A 19,653-nucleotide genomic window follows, 5' to 3' on the forward strand; every position below is an offset into this window, starting at 1 on the left:
TTATTTATTTATTTTTAAAGATATGTGAGCTACGTACTGTATGTCTGATGTTTTGCCATCGTACATTCAAATATTTATATTCACTGTACAGTACAGCGAACTGTTTATACTTACTGTACATGCTATAACTACTTCTCCCAACTCCGCTATTGCTATATTTCCTAAACTAAACGCTGATATTGAAATAACGCCTGGTCTGATAATGCAGTCTGTTTAAATTTCTACCGACCAAGTTCTGCCCTTCATCATGGGAAAACAACGAGCTTCTTTAAAGGATACAACTACTAGGACAGAGATATTTTCATTATGGAATTTGTACTACCCACTGAAATGTAGTAACTAATGGGATTTTAATTAGCCATATATGTACAGTATATTACATTCTTTACCTAAAATGTCTCTAACTTCTAGGGAGAGCGCGAGGTACGTTCACAATCCCCTGAATACATATTCCCTTCTTCGAGAAAACGCAGAGAAGTGAACCGTCTCATATGAATATGCTACCAGTCATAAGTTTCAATACGGAGCTGCAAGTACTTAAGAATTATCAATTACTCTACAATTATGCAGCGGCGTCATCATCCAAGCTATAGCTGGAATAGGGAAGGGAACATAATATCCCATAAGTCTTATTAGAACACGCTGGAAATAGTGACGTAAAAAAAAAAATCGCCAACGGCACGTGGTGTTCCCAAGCGGTCACCCATCCAAGTACTGACCACGCCCAATGTTGCTTGACTTCGGTGATCGGACGAGAACCGGTATTTTCAACATGGTATGGCCGTTGCCGATGAAACTGCGTAATCTGTAGGCACTTGAGGACGATGGGATTGGGGTGCACTCGATAAAACCTGCACTCGCTCACACACACACGTAAACTGCCTGCTTAGACTCTGTACCTAAATTACCAAGCTCGTTGGATGTCATTGGGATAGATGATAAATCTATCTATCAACGGCAGTTTGGTTACGTTTCAACGTCACACACTGCTGGATTGACACGGGATTAATAAAACAGCTAGTCGGCATTCTAAGTTAAGCCACAGGTGGATTGTTGTTCAACAGCGGAGCCTCCTTTCAACCACATGGTTGTGGAACTGTAGTCGGATTTTCGACATCATTTTCATGCCATACTACGGAACTTCACACAAACTTCAATTCACTTCTTGCACCGGCGGCTACTACGAATGGACTGAAGCTCGCTACTGACTAGGGGGGGGGGGACATTTGTCTCTTGATGGATTACGTGACAGATATATAAAGTATCAGTCGTATGTTATGAACCCGAGTTTCAATAAAGATAGATTACCCGTATGTCCACAGATTCTCAGTAGTGGCCTGCGGAAGGATTATGACCGCGGTCGACAAGTTACCTTCTAAGTTGTTTTCCCTCAACAATTAATGCTGCCAAGTGAGTAGGAATGACACCGCGCTCTCATATAAGTCGTACGAAACTATTAAGGAAACGAATTTGCCTCGTGGATCCAAGTCTCCCATGGACTGCCTATAATGTATTATCTATCCTAGAAGTGTTATCGGGGTGATTATTTAAATTTTCACTCGGTGGGAAACGCTGTTGTTCTTCATTCATCTACTCTGTTATGAATAACTTGTGGCCCTTAAAAGGGCCGGTTGCTGATTCCCTAGCAAGCACTCCCGCTTACTTGGAACTAGTGTATTTTGTGACGGCCTTGGTCCCTTCACTGACGGCGTGCTTGGCCAGCTCACCGGGTAGCAGGAGACGGACGGCTGTCTGGATCTCCCGACTGGTGATGGTCGACCGCTTGTTGTAATGCGCGAGCCGCGAAGCTTCCGCGGCGATGCGCTCGAAGATGTCGTTAACGAAGCTGTTCATGATGCTCATAGCCTTTGAACTGATTCCCGTGTCTGGGTGAACTTGTTTCAGAACCTTGTAGATGTAAATGGCGTAGCTCTCCTTCCTCTTGCGCTTCTTCTTCTTATCGCCCTTCGAAATATTCTTCTGGGCCTTGCCGGCCTTCTTGGCAGCCTTTCCGGAAGCTTTGGGGGGCATGGTGCTCGTCTGATGATGAGCCCGGAGGGAGAAAAATATTTAAGTCGCAGGGACAATGCCGTACTGCCTTCCCAGTGCGAGCCAATAGAAACAGCGCAAACGTTTGTGACTTTACGATTGGTCCGCTGTCGATTATTGACGTTGGCGTAAAAGTGAAGGTTACCGTTCCCATACCATTACACAAACCACCGAAAATATCCGCAATAGCACATCAGAGGGAGAGTGGCAAACTGTACCCTCAAAACCCAAGAGATCTAAATTAATAGCCGATACCACAAATCTACAACCTAACCATCCTGAAACCCAAAACGCCACTGTCACCAAAATTGCTGTCAAAATTAAAAACCACAGTGTAAATGGGAATAATCCTTTCTACATTAACAGATTAATGCGACAATATGGAGTCACAACACAAGTACCTCGCATTTTCTGGGCACCCACCACACTCACCACCACACTTAATTTCCAAAGCCTATTTGAAGCCGAGTCATTCATACAAAAAATACCAACCACAGCATTCGGACCCAACGCAGAACTCTCCATCTTTTCCCCAGACACCCCGAAACCACGACCTCAGAGAAACAAGGAAATAAGTGTGGTGATGAAAGGTGTAGCCTTGGAAATACCTATTAGTGACCTCGCTGAGGAATTTAACCATCAGAAACTCAAGGTCACGAGGCTGCACCGCATTATTTCTGCAGCCACCAATAAGGAAACCCCCTTAATTCGTATCTTTGTGGAAGACTCTGCAACGGCAGAACAATTGCTAGCTGGAATACACATTATGGGGAGAAACTACCAGGTGGAACCCTCGCGGGAAACCACGTTCCACCGCCCCTGCCTAAATTGCGCCAAGTTTGGCCACACCGCAACGAACTGCACGGCAAACAAAGTGTGCTTCAGCTGTGGTAAAAACCCACAACTGTGCCTTCATAAATCTACAGACAATCTTAAATTCTGTGCCACCTGTATGTCTGACACGCACTATACAGGCCAAGCTAGATGTCCCCAGTTCCCTAAATCTGACGCTGCCAACGAACCCACCACACACATACCAATACAACCCCTCCCGACTCCAGCCAGTATCAAGAAACCTTCCGAAATTTTTCCTGCGCTCCCAACTACAATGAATTACGCAAAAGCCGCAACTAATGGTATTTCCCAAGCAGGCACCACTACGACTGAAGTACCACAAAACGACAACCTAGATAGTAACACAACTTCTAGCACCCAGACCGTTCCTAAATCTGAGATTGCAAAATATATCACGGAAGCCCTTGTGATCGCAGAAAACTATATAGAGAAGCGGCTTAATGAAATCCAGGAGCAATTAGCAATATTCACCGTATCCATGTTAACCACAAACTCAAAACCCACTCTCAGAAAAACAACTCTCAAAACTGCCAACCAATCAGCCCGTAGAGTCTTCCACAAACGTATGATCCACCATTTTGTCAATAACCAAATTAAAATCTCGCTGCAGCCGCTGCAGGAACAACTGACATCGCTGGCAAACTCCATCACTAACATTGACTGTTAACAGAATGACAGTACTGGACATCAGACGTGACCTGACCATAGTACATAGTAACATTCGTCACCTCTACAGTAGCAGAGCTGAACTTACACAACTGTGTAATGACATAAACCCGGACATACTCACCCTTAACGAGACTCACCTCAACAAATCAGACAGGTTCACCATGCCCGGTTACACAATATACAGGAAGGACAGAAACCGACGCGGCGGTGGTGTCGCTATACTGTGTAAAGACGATCTCCCCTGTTCCCTCCATAAAAATCCCCCCCAGTTTAACAACTCTGAACATCTTACCATAAAAATACATATTCGGAACTTCCCTATTTTCATCACTGCAATATACCTCCCACCCTCTCACGATTTTCCACTGGACCTCTTCACCTACCTTAACTCCTACCACAAAGCATTAATACTCGGTGACCTAAATACATACCACACAAATTTTGGAGACAACATTAACAACCGTACCGGAATACTGTTAAACCAATTTCTACAAAACTCACCCTACCGTATAATACCAACCGGACCCACACGACTCCCGGATAACCCTAACCATCGGAACCTCACTTCACCGGACAAAATCCTAGTAACCCACACGCTACGCAACAAAGTTATATACACGGACGTACTTGAACCACTAAACTCAGACCACTGCTGCCTAAGACTCCAAATCGCCACCCCCAATTGGATACCTACCCGGGCCAACATTCCCAAAACGACCTTCAAGTACCACAAAGCAGACTGGGAACAATTTAGAACCCTTTTAATAGACCTATTACCGGACGTTCCCCCAACTATCACCGACCTAAAATCACTCATCGAAGCCGACAATCTGCTGCTGCATGTAACGAATGAAGCGCGACTAAAAACGATTCCACACAAAACAAAAACCAACAGACATAGACGTGAACTACCGACAGACATTGTCAAACTGATTAAAACCAAGCGACGTGCTCATAGACTCTATATGAGAATACGGACAGAAGACAACAGACGCCTCTACCGACAACTGCAACAAGAAGTACGGGACGCAATTAACAGATTCGAAACGAGACAGCGACAAAGACTAGCGTCGAACCTGGACCAAAATAAAAAAGACAATCCCGGGAAATTTTGGCAACTTGTTAAGAAACTACGCGGCAACACAACACCCACATATCCACTTAAACAAGACAACAATTACATTTTACAGACTACAAGCAAACTACACATTTTCAAAAATCATCTGCAATCTATACATACACCGCAACACGAACCCAGTTTCGACGCAAACAACTATACCCGAATCACAAACCACATTCAAACTAACCCCCAACTATACACACCACTGGCAAGAATAGAACCCCACATAACCAATAATCCACCCACACCACTCAACTCGGACATCACTACAAATGAAGTATCCGCTGCCATTTACAGAACAAGAAACACTGCAGCGGGCCCGGACAACATCCCAAATATACTATTTAAACACTACCCTAACAAAGCCGTGGAGTTTCTTGCAACACTTTACACCGCCAGCTTCCGCCTGGGCGCTCTTCCCCCGAGATGGAAGCACGCACACATACTACTTTTCCCTAAACCAGGGAAAGACCTTACAAATGTAAACAACTATAGACCAATCAGTCTCACACTCACAATATGCAAACTACTCGAACGAATACTAAACAGACGACTACAACTCCACATAGACGACGCAGAACTGATACCCAACACACAAGCAGGTTTCAGACCCCACATTAACATTGTCGACCAACTACTCAAAATACTGACCCCCATAGAACTAGCTAGGGAACAAGGACAAACAGCAGCCATAGTGGCCTTAGACCTACAACGAGCATTTGACACAGTCTGGCATGACGGACTACGTTACAAACTGACCGACATGAGACTACCACCACAAATAATTCGATGGATTTCTGACTTCCTAACCAACCGCACAGCACAAGTAAAAATTAACCATGAACTATCGGAACACCTCACCATCAACAGAGGTGTTCCACAGGGAACTGTGCTATCGCCCCTTTTATACAATTTATTTGTAGCTGACATTCCGACACCACGACAGACTAACGTTCGACTAGGACAGTTTGCCGACGACACTGTTTACACAGTAGCAGCACAGAACCTGCGGCTTGCAGCAACCAGAATTAATAAAGACCTAAAACTTTTCACCCAGTGGCTGCAGAAATGGCGTCTACAAATTAATGTGAATAAAACACAGGTTATTCTAATTAAAAAACAACGTTTCCCCTCCCCCATCATCAGAGACACCTATCCCATCCGCATTAATCATACACCCATCCCCTACCAACGGCATCTAACATACCTGGGCGTCAAAATTACCAATAGAATGAAATTAACTCACCACATTTACCACGTCCGAAACAGAATAGCATTGGCAATCAAATTACTGTATAACATTTCCGGCCATCCCCCAGAAAGACCAAGCCCCAACCCGCGGACCAATTTAATCATTTATACATCTATTATCAGACCAGCTATTCTGTATGCATCGCAACTGTTCTCGTTGGTAGCGGATACACAGCTGAAAGGCCTCGCAGCAACAGAACGTAGACTAATACGCTGGGCACTACACCTGCCCAGAAACACAAACAGCCGCACGGTCTATGCTCTGTCCAAAATCAAACCAATAGTAGAATATATTAGGCAAAAAAACATTAAATATGTAGCACTCGCAATAGACAGACCATTCATCCAGGAACTTTTCCAAAATCCCCCACCTTATCCAAGCCTTACCGTCAACCATCTCCTCGAAACATTCAATAATTTCCTACAACAACAACACCTCTAAACCCCACCGTCGCAGCGCTGGCTAGGAAAAAAAAAAAAAAAAAAAAACCTAGAAGAAAACAAGAAGAATTTCCACCACAAACATTAGGCACACCCATCCTTCCCAACTCAGCCCCCCCTCTTTTCGCACGTAAAACACAAACTATATCATGAGCACTCCTAGCACCCACCATTCGACGATCGCCGAACCCACCACCAAAGCACAAACACACGGCCTGAAGAGGGCAGTTAAGTCCCTAATACAGGCGTCGACGGCAAGCCGTCGACATCACAAATCATCATCATCAGGGCCCTGCATCATTTTGGGCGAGGCGTCGTTCTTGTAGTTAAACAGCTGCAAGTAGGAGTAGCATCATGTCGGGTCGTGGAAAGGGAGGCAAGGTGAAGGGAAAGTCAAAGTCTCGATCCAGCCGTGCTGGGTTGCAGTTCCCGGTAGGCCGTATCCACCGTCTTTTGCGTAAGGGCAATTACGCAGAGCGAGTTGGTGCCGGTGCGCCAGTCTACCTGGCCGCGGTGATGGAGTACCTGGCGGCCGAAGTTCTCGAGTTGGCTGGCAACGCAGCTCGTGACAACAAGAAGACTAGGATCATTCCTCGTCACTTACAGCTCGCCATTCGCAACGACGAGGAGCTGAACAAACTCCTGTCCGGCGTCACCATCGCCCAGGGTGGTGTGTTGCCCAACATCCAGGCGGTTCTCCTCCCGAAGAAAACCGAGAAGAAGGCTTAAGCCCCTTCTCCGTAAAACGGCCCTTTTAAGGGCCCCACTAACCTCACAAAAGTCAGAAATAGCCAGTATTGTTAATCCTCTCTCACGGCTTCGTAATGTAATTTCATTACGCGTGTCAACTTTCTCTCTCTCTCTATACCGGTGGGCTGATTTAATATCATCATTCTGTAATTTTGTGCTCTGAACGATGTCGTTGTCCCAGGTTCGCACTGAAGTACTTGAAACCGTTGTACATTTACTAGGCTATTGTGTGATAACACATTATACTGATGCATATAGAAAGGTTTCATTATTATTATATAATTTAACACAATACGAATTAAATTAGATGATGATGCCAAGGTACATAGTTGGCTTCGAAATTTATGTAATATATTTCTATCATATTAGAGTAATGGAGATTATCGTGAAAATAATCACAAGTCCCCTTCTTTGGTGCCCATCGTGGTTTTAGACATATACGTTTGAATATACTAGTTTACTTTACTACATACTACGAATGAAACTAATTTTGAATAAGAAATCGATAACTGGTGAACAACTTACGGCGTTATAATAGAGTTCCTAATGCGTTTGTTTGTTGGTGCACATATTGGCCGCACGCGCAGGAACCCCAATACTGAGATGATGACATGACCTTCTCGTAGGAATCGAAGGCTTTGACAATTTGCGTTCGAATTTCCCCTCTCTCTGTCGTTTCGTTCGAACCGAAATGACGCAAGCTATACGTGGAAGTTGTCTGACAGGACGAAGTCCTGTGTTCTGACATGCGATGTGTACCTCTTCTCCCCAGTGTTTACCACACTGGATTCCTATGACCTAAAAGTTGGCATTGCAAAAACGTGGTGATGTGATGTTCAGTATGTGTCAATCCCCTCGGTTCCTTGTTACGGTCTGGTGAGCATTGCCTACCTGCGTTGTCATATTACCCACCAATTCTTCGGACAGTGATTATTGACTTACAGAAGTTTACAGTAACAGGTAACATAATCCGAGGAGCAAGGCTTCACAGAGGAATCCGGTCTTTCCACTTGATATACCAAGCGTTGGGGTCAGACCCATTTGAAAAACGGAGAGGCATTTCTTACAACGTCTTTTGCTGATACTGAAGTGCCCCTACGAAATAAGTTCTGTTTTCCGCACTGGCCTGTTGAGCTAGTGGTCACACAGTAAAGGTGAATTAAATTAATCTCGACAACTACTGCCCTTTTTAGACGGATTTTATGGCCCTGAAAAGGGCCGTTTTGCCGACGGATTCGGCAGCAGACGTGTGTAGGCAGTCTAACCGCCGAACCCGTAGAGAGTCCTCCCCTGCCTCTTCAAGGCGTATACCACGTCCATGGCCGTGACTGTCTTCCGCTTCGCGTGCTCGGTGTATGTTACAGCGTCACGGATTACGTTCTCCAGAAAGACCTTGAGAACACCTCTCGTCTCCTCGTAGATGAGGCCGGAGATACGCTTTACGCCTCCACGTCGGGCGAGACGACGAATGGCCGGCTTCGTGATGCCCTGAATATTATCTCGGAGAACCTTCCTGTGGCGCTTCGCTCCACCTTTGCCAAGACCCTTGCCTCCCTTGCCGCGTCCAGTCATGTTGCTCGTGTGACGAAGGTTAAAAGTGATCTCGACGGCGGGTCATTTTTTGGTTTATATACTAAAACCCGCGGACCAATCACATTACGGAAGGGGCGTGGCTTCTCAACGGGCGAAGACATAAATACCCCTCTTGGGGGCAGCGGGCGCGACTGTATTGCGTCAACTTGGGTTGCGAGGACGAAGGAGTAAGCGATGGCACGTACGAAGCAAACTGCGCGTAAGTCCACGGGAGGCAAGGCTCCACGAAAGCAGCTGGCAACGAAGGCCGCTAGGAAGAGCGCACCGGCTACTGGAGGCGTGAAGAAACCCCATCGATACCGACCTGGTACAGTTGCTCTTCGCGAGATCCGTCGTTACCAGAAGAGCACCGAGCTCCTCATCCGCAAGCTGCCTTTCCAGCGCTTGGTGCGTGAAATCGCTCAGGATTTCAAAACCGACCTCCGTTTCCAGAGCTCAGCCGTAATGGCCTTGCAGGAGGCAAGCGAGGCATACCTCGTCGGTCTCTTCGAGGATACCAACCTTTGCGCCATCCACGCCAAGCGCGTGACCATTATGCCCAAGGATATTCAGCTGGCTAGGCGCATCCGCGGCGAGAGGGCTTGAATTAACAAAGGTACTCCTGCCCGCAAAAAGGCCCTTTTCAGGGCCACTAGTTATTTCTCGGAAGAGCCGGTTGTACCGTACTCCAGGTCTCGTTCCTACTACCCTCAGTTCAAGGTCACCTCAATAATATAAATGGTTTCTCCCTTTCCATTCCTCACCGTATCAGCATTTTCCCACAGCCTGTTTGACAAATATCGCAATGTATCCTATAGGTTAATAAACAATTTTTTAATAGAACGATGGATAACAAAGTTTCTTAGGAAAATTAAAAAAAAATTTCACAGTTCTATAATATTGCACATTATATATATTTACCAAATTAAGGGTTAACGCCGCCGGGACGAGTGATCCTCCGTCCGACCGATCACAAGCGCCAAGGCTCAAAGTGGTCCAGAAAGCAAATCTAGCTGGACTAAAAATGTGACATATTTCCATGAAACTTCGCACTATAGTCACTACTGTATAAGAGGAGAAACTACCCCTTTATAGACGATGCGTTTTGACAAAAATTAGTGACTTGTCTCATATATAATATATTGTTTTAATGAAACTTTACACAGTACTTACATGTAGCTCGTTTATACTATATTGGATACAAAATGTGATTATGATTGTATAAGTGTAGCTACTTGTCTCCTATCTAACATTTTTTACTTTCACGAAACTATAACTGTGACTCATTATTTTCGATAGTACAGACGTGGTCTGCTTAGGAAAGGACAAGCGGAAGACTGTGACCTTTGTGACCTCGGGTGGGTATTACGATAACATTTATAACCGTCACCCTGATAAGCATCCGAGCAGCTTATTTCACAAAAGGAGTTTGAATACAAACAATTCCTTCAATCTACTACGATTATTACAATAACTGATTTCATTAATCTCCTCTCTTCTTTAGCAAAATATAAATTACCTTCAATTGGTCGATTCAGCAAACTTGTTCATAAAACTTATCGCTATTGCGTCACGTTTCGCAATTTTTCTAAAGTAAAAACAAAAACACGAACAAACGCCTACTCCTTTAACCTCATCGCTCTCTTATCTCTAGAATCCCGGGGGGTAGAGAACCTGAATTCTCTGTGGTGTGAAACAAAGCAACCCGCAGGAGCAATGACACGTTCAATTGTCCTAATAATAGAAAAAAAATTACACGTCATTTAGTGTATTCAGAACATTTTTACAGGACCGTGTAGGATATTCACTCTCCTGTCGAATAGTTTCGGCGGCTGGTAGGCGATACGCATTAATTAAAATAATACTTGCGTACCTTGTTCAGGACAGTGACTGTGCTACTTTCTTTCTTTCTTTCTTTCTTTCTTTCTTTCTTTCTTTCTTTCTTTCTTTCTTTCTTTCCTTTATTTGTAGCTTATTGATGACACCAGATGCCATAACGGAAATGCCGTGATGGTATGTTTGTTTAATATTCAAAATCAAGTGACAGACGCTATTTGACTTTGCGGTGGAGGGGATAGGGACCTGATCTCGGATGTTCCGAGAGATGCCGGCGCACAGTTGTCCAGAACGCAAAACTATGTAAGAAAATCAACTTCATCATAACCGAAGTTTAAGTAATATCTAGGCTTAAACAAAAGCTAGGCATTGTGCACAACAACATACAAAACATCAATATCAGTAAGAGGTGGGACAAAACATGAGTTTTTTTTTTTTTTTTTTTTTTTTTTTTTTTTTTTTTTTTTTTTTTTTTTTTTTAAGTCACGCTCTTCAGTTGATTTTTGTTCGTGGGGTCAGTGGCTGTTTTATATTGTTAAACCTTCCCTTATGGAGGTCATAGGACAAGATGTGTACTTTCATTTAATACGCGAAAAGCAATCTATAATACGTTAGCATTCATTTAATTGGCACGTTTACTGAGATTTGTGCAACTAGTTTTTTTTTTTTTTTTTTTTTTTACGACATATTTAACAGGCTGTGCATTACAAGTAAACCTGAGTTAACTTTCAATTCTTCTACCCACACATTAATCAAATATTAAACTCTATACGGCTTAAAATTTAGCTGCTACATCCTGCAAACTTAGATGTTATATTCATCTCTTGGTGGCGCTTTACGAATTCGACAGCAGCCACTTTTCAGAGTCTGGATGAAGGAGCTTAATTTCTCCAAGAAAAATTCAACACTTCTTGAACATATAATGAACAACTAAATTATGGAGTATATCCATGAATCTAGCATTTTGTTACCAACTGCGAAAAATATGGCAGGCTAGTCATCTTTTAGGAGCATAATTTCTATTAAAACATTAAAAATTATCAGAAACACTAATTTTTCCCTAATTCCCTAATTACACGAGCATAATTCGTTTTTGCATAGATGCGTATAAAATTTCATGGAAATATGTTACATAGGGGAGAAATTATTAACTCTGTATAAATGTAGCCTCTAAACACAAGAAGTAGATTCCCATATAAAAACCATTATCTGAATTTATGCTACCTGTAACTATACTGTGTGAAATATAATGTAAATATTTCAGTTAAGATAGAAATTATTAATTTAGTCTATAAAGCACTTCCGATACAACTCTTCACACAATAATAATAATAATAATAATAATAATAATAATAATAATAATAATTATAGTAATAGTAATAATAATAATAATAAGAAGAAGAAGAAGAAGAAGAAGAAGAATACACACTCGCCCGAATACAGAAATGTGAAGGGTCAGCAGGACAGAGTATTTGAGAATCATATCATATCATATCATAATATATATTCCTTACATTCATGTTAACAACCCTTAAATGTGCAAAACTTCATATCTCACACTAGTTTATTAAAAAAGGTCGGACTGTAAAGAAAACAACTATCGCAATTTTCATATTTTAAGATTCCCTGCAGTTTATACAATTTCATTTATACCACTTAGGATGTATTCATTAAGGATATGCTAATTTTTAATGAAACACACACACACACACACACACACATCTATTATACTAAACATAAACCCACAAGAGAAAACAATACTTGTATTAACTGTAAACATTTTTCTTCCTTTCTTTATTTTTAGCAGAATCCTCCATTTCACCCTTTATCTCACTAGATGCGCTTCCCGCAGACATTCTTCATTATATGTTTCACACACCACTTCGTAACACTTGCAGCGGTTGACTTTTGTTTTCTTGTCTTTTTCTCTAGGGTATATTGTACATAGTGCTCGGTATCGGTGCTCGTTCACGTGATATTTTACCTTTGTTTTTCTTGCTAACTCCTGCCAATTTTTCTGATATTTCCCGTAGTTGATTGGTCAAGTACTGCGGATTGATTCCCGGTTATAACAAACACACCTACACTACATTCCAATGATTTCTGACTCGTTACTGCACATTTTAGAAACACTGTACGGAAGCACACGCAGTCTCTCGTAAATCAACAGGTTACAACAGAGACTTACACTTGCAAACGCGTGGGGATTTCAGAAAATTTCTTACTATTTCAGTACCTTTAACTGTACAACAGATTTTGTTTTCTCGAAAAAGAAAGGTCAACGTTACTATTGACAAAAGACAGAAACGTACGATTACAATACCTTTATTTTAAACAATCTTAGAGGTGGTCTGGGAATTCCTAAACTCACCACGCGACTACTTAACCCTAGACAGGTAATCATCACTGTACTCATGTTAAAGGTAAGCATTCGTAATTTTTACTACTCACATTTTAATTAACTGAAATCAACTCAATATCACACATTTAACAACTTTTACACTTTTCGTAGCCATTAGTGTTCATTTAATTTTAAGTTTGTCATAAAGTCTTTACGTTCATGTTATTGTCCTATTTACAATTAGTGCAAACAACAGCGCGATGTTCTCTGCAGAACCCCTTTTTGCAAAGTCCACAAAATGTTGTCATCATTCTCCTCTTCTTTGCAGGACATTTATAGCAAACAGTACGTTCACCATCTGGCTGCATTACCTGGCATTGTTGTTGCACAGCAATGTTCAGATGTTCTTCAATTGTTGCCCGCAGAGATCGGTGTAAAGTAGGACGTGCAAAGCGGTGCTGCATCCACGGTTTTGTCAGCTCTTCACACAATTGGAAAATGAATTGTTTTCTTGATATTGTTTTCTGAGTTCTTCTAACTATAAATTATCCATGAATTTATACTTGCAATATTTAGCATGTTGTAAAATATTGCTAGTGGCCAGCGCCTCGTCTTTCTATTGCAGGAAAGATTGTGGCACATTTGACATAGTGTATCTACACCACCTTTAGTCCCATTGTAAATAATAATAATAATAATAATAATAATAATAATAATAAAGGCTTTACATATAACGTGTTGCTTACTGTTGTCATTGCAGTCCACGTCGGTGGGGGTGGGGGGGTTTCTTTCTCCTCCTCCTTCCTCTAAAAAGAGCAGTTACCAGGGTCTAAGGAAGTGAATGCCCTTTTCTTTCTGGGCTCATCCCTACATTTGTCTTAGCTCCTTAGGGAAAACCACGGAAAACCCTCAGGCTTGCGAATAGACTGAATGAATGAGAGGAGAAACTTTAAAGGTACGTGAAAACACGTCCATGCAAGGGAGTTGGGACTGTGAAAAATTGAATATGTGAAATCCAAGACTGTATTTGCCAGGCGAGCAAAGATGAAGAAGAAGAAAGGCTTACGTATGACGTGTGGCTTACTGTTGTCATTGCAGTCCGCGTCGGCCAGCGGTGGGAGGGGGGGGGGGTCAATATACCTGCACATATCAGTTCAAATTATAAAAACCTCTTAATGCTACTGCGGTACTATTCCATTGCCGAACACAATATGAAGAAATTAGCAGATCCCTGAACTGAACTCTTATTACTCTGAAATTACCGCGCAGTACAATTATAGCTATGACGCATTGCAAGCGTTAGTCACCATATCGATTTGCTAAGCAAATTTAATCCCTTTAGAGCATGTCCCCCCCCCCTCCTCCTCCATATCAGCCAACAACATACTGGATGAAGAAGACTCCTGCAAAAGGGACGAATTAAGATTTAATTTTATTTTAATGATAGACTAACATTGCAAAGTTCCAAAATAATTTTTTGCATTCCTTCATTACACTAGTCGTACAAAATTGCGGTCGTATCTCGTACTATCTATACTAATAATAAATCTGTAGCCGAAATTTTTCTGGTAAGTTTCGATTTTCCAAAAGTAATTGGTCCTAACATATATAATTAACCACCCTGAAACCGAAAATCGCATTTTTGAAATTTTTGTTTGTATGTCTGTCTGTATGTTTGTTACCTTTTCACGCGATAATGGCTGAACCGATTTATATGAAAACTGGAATATAAATTAAGTTTGTTGTAACTTAGATTTTAGGCTATATGGCATTCGAAATACATTATTTAAAAGGGGAGTTATAAGGGGGCCTGAATTAAATAAATCGAAATATCTCGCTTATTATTGATATTTGAGAAAAAATGTTACATAACAGATGTTCCTTTAAAAATGATTTCCGTTAAGTTTTATTTTTTTACAACATTTTGATAGGACTGATATTTAATGAGATAAATGAGTTTTAAAATTAAAATAACGCTATCTAAGACGGTGCAATGAATTAAGAACAAATGACTTCGTCTATAAGGGGCCTTGGACAACAACAATCGAAACAGGGGCCTTGGACATCAACAAACAATCGAAAGCTATTAAACATAGCCTACAGGGAATGTTTCTGTGTTTGTATGAAGTAATATCACAAGCTCGTAAATTAACTGATTTGTATAATTAGTTATTATTTCACCATTGGAAACTGTAGTTTCTCTAGATGGACATAATGCTATAATGTTATTACAGTAACGTCTGAGTAAATCGAGGACAGGTAAGATTAAAATAGCTTCTTATGCACAGAAAATTTGATAGGCTATTTTGTACATTCGTTTTCTGTATTTCTTAAAATAATATTTATGTACACGCATTTTAATCTCAGAGAATTAACGAACAACGAGAGTGTATTGATTTAGTATGCAGTAATAGTACTTTAGCTTGGCAATCCATTATTTTAATAATTCATATTTTAACTATGCTCAATTGAATCGTGTTAAAATACATAAAATATATATGCAATAAATGCAGTGCTAAAAAAAAATTGGGTAATATGCGAAGCAGATTATCTTGCGCTGTTGTAAAAGTTGTTCCCTGGATCAGACGTCCTATTTTAATTATGTAATTACTTTATATTTATTTCTAACAGGTGGAGCGGAGCGAACGGGTACGGCTAGCTAACAATAAGTGAGAACTTACAATACAACAACAACAACAACAACAGCTGATAATCTGAAAGGGAACATAGTAATTTGGGGTGAATTAAAATGCAGCTTCCATTCGTTTAAAATTTCTTTAAATTTTAACTAAATATTAATGTAGATATTACCTCTAAAGGTAAATGGGGGCATGTTTCACAACGCTAACAAATTACAAATTAACAATATACAATTAACAACGGAAATATTACATATGCTTGTTAACTGTGTTTCACAATGCAATCTTATTCACTTGTATGTTTTAACGAACTTTACAAAATCGGCGAAACAAACTTACAAATACGCATAATTGGTTGAACAAAATCGCCAACGACAGTTTACAAAAATCACTAAGGATCAGAGGTAAAGTAGCTGTAATTTTAGAACTATCGATGGACATGTTTATATTTTTTTATATATATTTTATTTAGATTTTGCTACATCGGCGACAACGGAGTTTCGCGGCATGCAATTGGTCGAGCATACCAATGCATTAATTAGCCTACGACTTAACTGACGAAAGTTAGCGCGAAATTCATTCAAATAATTGATAAATAATGGATTTGACCCACGTAGTTATATGCAGTTGATAGAGCAGCTAACATGTCCATCCATTAAAATCAACTTCGCTCTCTGCTGGTCCATCAGTATATTTTATTGTTTCATCCATAACCTCGCCAACATTAGGGAACCCAGCAGGAGGAGCATAAAAATCCTTTGCCCGAGTAAGCACATTCGGTGATCAATAACCCGCCTCGAGTTTTTTCAATCTTGTAACAACATCAACTACCATGTGTGAACTTTTGCACACTGTAATCTTATAAATTCCGTTCTTATCTGCTAACGCAGGGAACTGAGAGCTACTATGCAACCAATGCAGTTCTCGCTTTGAGGTTAGGGCACCACTTTTCCCTTTCAGATGTTGCATGTGATGTCCCATATCTTGTAGGAGAGATTACAGCGAAATGGGATTCGGAACGACTTCAGAATACTGCGTAAGTAATGCCGACATTGCATTATTAAGTGATTGGTTTTCGGTGCAAAGTTTTTCTTCTTTAAGTGCGAGTATTTATTAAATACGTTCCTCGTATATAAGAACTAACGCGGTATTCTGAAGTATAGCGCGGGATTCATTCGAAACCTTTCATTAATATTCGTACAATGATACGAACGTGGCCGGAAAATTCTACGTTAGGCCTAAATGCAAAATCTTCGTCTGAGTCGCTAGAACTACTCAATAACATCACAACTGCTTCAGTGTAATTCTTAATGGTACCCTGTTACTATAAAATTGATTTTATACATATGTGTTTATTTTTTTCATTCACAATTAGAAGCTATTTCAACAGGGCTACTGTAGAAAATGTGCTAACTTCACTAGTAAAGTTTAGTTTACACGTTTGTAAAATTACTCCTTCGTTGTGAAACAAACATATCACTTGTAAAGAGCGCAAAATTTCATTCGTAAAGATTTGATTTCCTTTGTACAGTCCACCTTTACAAACAAAGATTGTGAAACAGAAGTTTACAAACAGAGTTCACAATTTCCAAAGATTGTAAACTTTGTGAAACACCCCACTGGTGAATCAGCACGCCGAGCTCGATCGAAATACAACCAGTTACTATTATTTCCCTATCGTTTTTTGACATTTGATTCCGCGTCCTACCCCTTTCATTCGTTACTAACCAACAACGCCAATAGCAGAAGGTAACGCAAAAACAGTCACCGGTTCCCCGATGCATGGCTTTCTCTCTCAATGTCAACTGAGAGTTAAAAATATTCATTATAATATGCACTTTCCACTCACTCCTCAGAATGTCTTCTTTATTTTTATTTATTTATTTATTTATTTATTTTTAAAGATATGTGAGCTACGTACTGTATGTCTGATGTTTTGCCATCGTACATTCAAATATTTATATTCACTGTACAGTACAGCGAACTGTTTATACTTACTGTACATGCTATAACTACTTCTCCCAACTCCGCTATTGCTATATTTCCTAAACTAAACGCTGATATTGAAATAACGCCTGGTCTGATAATGCAGTCTGTTTAAATTTCTACCGACCAAGTTCTGCCCTTCATCATGGGAAAACAACGAGCTTCTTTAAAGGATACAACTACTAGGACAGAGATATTTTCATTATGGAATTTGTACTACCCACTGAAATGTAGTAACTAATGGGATTTTAATTAGCCATATATGTACAGTATATTACATTCTTTACCTAAAATGTCTCTAACTTCTAGGGAGAGCGCGAGGTACGTTCACAATCCCCTGAATACATATTCCCTTCTTCGAGAAAACGCAGAGAAGTGAACCGTCTCATATGAATATGCTACCAGTCATAAGTTTCAATACGGAGCTGCAAGTACTTAAGAATTATCAATTACTCTACAATTATGCAGCGGCGTCATCATCCAAGCTATAGCTGGAATAGGGAAGGGAACATAATATCCCATAAGTCTTATTAGAACACGCTGGAAATAGTGACGTAAAAAAAAAAATCGCCAACGGCACGTGGTGTTCCCAAGCGGTCACCCATCCAAGTACTGACCACGCCCAATGTTGCTTGACTTCGGTGATCGGACGAGAACCGGTATTTTCAACATGGTATGGCCGTTGCCGATGAAACTGCGTAATCTGTAGGCACTTGAGGACGATGGGATTGGGGTGCACTCGATAAAACCTGCACTCGCTCACACACACACGTAAACTGCCTGCTTAGACTCTGTACCTAAATTACCAAGCTCGTTGGATGTCATTGGGATAGATGATAAATCTATCTATCAACGGCAGTTTGGTTACGTTTCAACGTCACACACTGCTGGATTGACACGGGATTAATAAAACAGCTAGTCGGCATTCTAAGTTAAGCCACAGGTGGATTGTTGTTCAACAGCGGAGCCTCCTTTCAACCACATGGTTGTGGAACTGTAGTCGGATTTTCGACATCATTTTCATGCCATACTACGGAACTTCACACAAACTTCAATTCACTTCTTGCACCGGCGGCTACTACGAATGGACTGAAGCTCGCTACTGACTAGGGGGGGGGGGGACATTTGTCTCTTGATGGATTACGTGACAGATATATAAAGTATCAGTCGTATGTTATGAACCCGAGTTTCAATAAAGATAGATTACCCGTATGTCCACAGATTCTCAGTAGTGGCCTGCGGAAGGATTATGACCGCGGTCGACAAGTTACCTTCTAAGTTGTTTTCCCTCAACAATTAATGCTGCCAAGTGAGTAGGAATGACACCGCGCTCTCATATAAGTCGTACGAAACTATTAAGGAAACGAATTTGCCTCGTGGATCCAAGTCTCCCATGGACTGCCTATAATGTATTATCTATCCTAGAAGTGTTATCGGGGTGATTATTTAAATTTTCACTCGGTGGGAAACGCTGTTGTTCTTCATTCATCTACTCTGTTATGAATAACTTGTGGCCCTTAAAAGGGCCGGTTGCTGATTCCCTAGCAAGCACTCCCGCTTACTTGGAACTAGTGTATTTTGTGACGGCCTTGGTCCCTTCACTGACGGCGTGCTTGGCCAGCTCACCGGGTAGCAGGAGACGGACGGCTGTCTGGATCTCCCGACTGGTGATGGTCGACCGCTTGTTGTAATGCGCGAGCCGCGAAGCTTCCGCGGCGATGCGCTCGAAGATGTCGTTAACGAAGCTGTTCATGATGCTCATAGCCTTTGAACTGATTCCCGTGTCTGGGTGAACTTGTTTCAGAACCTTGTAGATGTAAATGGCGTAGCTCTCCTTCCTCTTGCGCTTCTTCTTCTTATCGCCCTTCGAAATATTCTTCTGGGCCTTGCCGGCCTTCTTGGCAGCCTTTCCGGAAGCTTTGGGGGGCATGGTGCTCGTCTGATGATGAGCCGAACGAACGAATGAATGGGGACGAAGAAAGAATGAATGATGTTTAAAATGGCAGGCAGGGTAAGCATCCCATGCCTCCATTGGTTCCTCGACAAGCAATTCTCTAACTTTAGATCGAGGTACCCAGCTATAAGCCGTTTGCCCTCTCATCTAACAGTAGTGTATTTCCCCTGTGAATGATTTTATGAACATG

The 19,653-nt window shown here is 41.3% G+C and overlaps 2 non-coding genes across 2 annotated transcripts; both read right to left on the reverse strand.

Moving 5' to 3' along the window:
• Positions 1 to 670: 670 nt before the first annotated feature.
• On the reverse strand, positions 671 to 789 carry LOC138706862 (5S ribosomal RNA). Its single transcript, XR_011334108.1, has one exon. It is a non-coding gene; the product is annotated as a 5S ribosomal RNA (ribosomal RNA).
• Positions 790 to 18,077: 17,288 nt separating this feature from the next.
• LOC138706863 (5S ribosomal RNA) lies at positions 18,078 to 18,196 on the reverse strand. Its single transcript, XR_011334109.1, has one exon. It is a non-coding gene; the product is annotated as a 5S ribosomal RNA (ribosomal RNA).
• Between the last annotated feature and the right edge of the window lie 1,457 nt (positions 18,197 to 19,653).

Source organism: Periplaneta americana, chromosome 9 (genome assembly GCF_040183065.1).
Source record: "Periplaneta americana isolate PAMFEO1 chromosome 9, P.americana_PAMFEO1_priV1, whole genome shotgun sequence".
Classification (NCBI taxonomy): domain Eukaryota; kingdom Metazoa; phylum Arthropoda; class Insecta; order Blattodea; family Blattidae; genus Periplaneta; species Periplaneta americana.